Source organism: Myotis brandtii, unplaced genomic scaffold, assembly GCF_000412655.1.
Source record: "Myotis brandtii unplaced genomic scaffold, ASM41265v1 scaffold355, whole genome shotgun sequence".
NCBI lineage: Eukaryota > Metazoa > Chordata > Mammalia > Chiroptera > Vespertilionidae > Myotis > Myotis brandtii.
Window position 1 is genome coordinate 870354 of NW_005363642.1, and position 1167 is coordinate 871520.

Below are 1167 nucleotides of genomic sequence, written 5' to 3' on the forward strand. Positions count from 1 at the left end.
GCCCTCTCCTTTTTACATTATTCATTGAGCATTTACTAGGTGCCAGGCCAGGACCATTCCAGGAGCTGGGGCTGTTGTCTAGAACAGTATTGGTAAGTCCTTCTTCTCATCAAGTGTACAGTCTGATGGGGAAATTGACTCCCCAAAATCACATAAGATGGCGATACATACTATAGGGAAAACAAAACGGGTGATATGAGTGGGAGTGATGGGGAATTATTTAGATTAGGTGGCCATGATTGGCCCCACTAAGGAGGTAACATTTAAGATAGCCCAGGATAACAAGCGAATGTCAGCATTTGAAAATCTGGTGGAAGGCATTCCAGGCAGAGAGGACAACACGTGCAAAGGGCCTGGGGCAGGGGTGAGTGTGGCACGTTTGAGGAATGGCCCCTGAGTTGGAGCAGACTGGATGAGGAGAGAAGTGGTAGGTGGTAGTCGGGGTGCGATGTACAGGGCATGTCAGGCCACAGGGAAGAGTTTGGAATTTATTGGAAGCCTTTGAGGACAGGGATCCATATGATGATTTCAGATCCCTCCGGCTGCTGTGTGGGGAGGGACCTGCAAGGGGCAGCAGAGATGCCAGTGGAAAAGCCCCTGCAGTGAGCAGGGTGGGAATTGTGTGTCCTGGTCCAAGGTGGGGGCAGTAGCCATGGGTCTTAGAGACCTTTAAAAGGAAACCCCCATGCTCCCCACAGCAGTCCCCCCGAGCTACCCCCCAACTGTGGCAACCACCGGCAGGATAGTGTCTTTTCTGAGCCTTTGCAAAGCTATTCCTTCTGCCTAGAATGCCCTTCCCTGTTTTGTTCACCAATTTAAACATCTTTCGTGGCCACCCTTGTCACCTTGCCTCACTATTTTCTGTCTCTGTGGCCGTGTCCCCGCCGGCTCAGAACCCCTGAAGGACCAGGACCAGGACCAGGACCAGTCCTGGTTATCTTTGTACCCCAACACTCAGCCCTGGGTCAGGAACACAGTACCTGCTCACTAAACGTGTGAGAAATCCTACAACCATGCAGCGGCTCCCACCCGGTCTAGCCCTGGGCTAGCATACCACTCCTATTATTCTTACACCATTTTTTTGTTTGTTTTGTTAATCCTCATTTCAGGAATTTTTTTTTTCATTGCTTTTCAGAAAGTAGAAGGGAGGGAAGGGGAGAGAGGGAG

At 50.6% G+C, this 1167-nt stretch overlaps 1 long non-coding RNA gene across 3 annotated transcripts in view; it reads left to right on the top strand.

The window, feature by feature from the left end:
* LOC106727053 overlaps nt 1-1167 on the top strand; it is an 18632-nt gene that overhangs the window by 3511 nt on the left and 13954 nt on the right. The gene's annotated exons all lie outside the window — the stretch shown is intronic.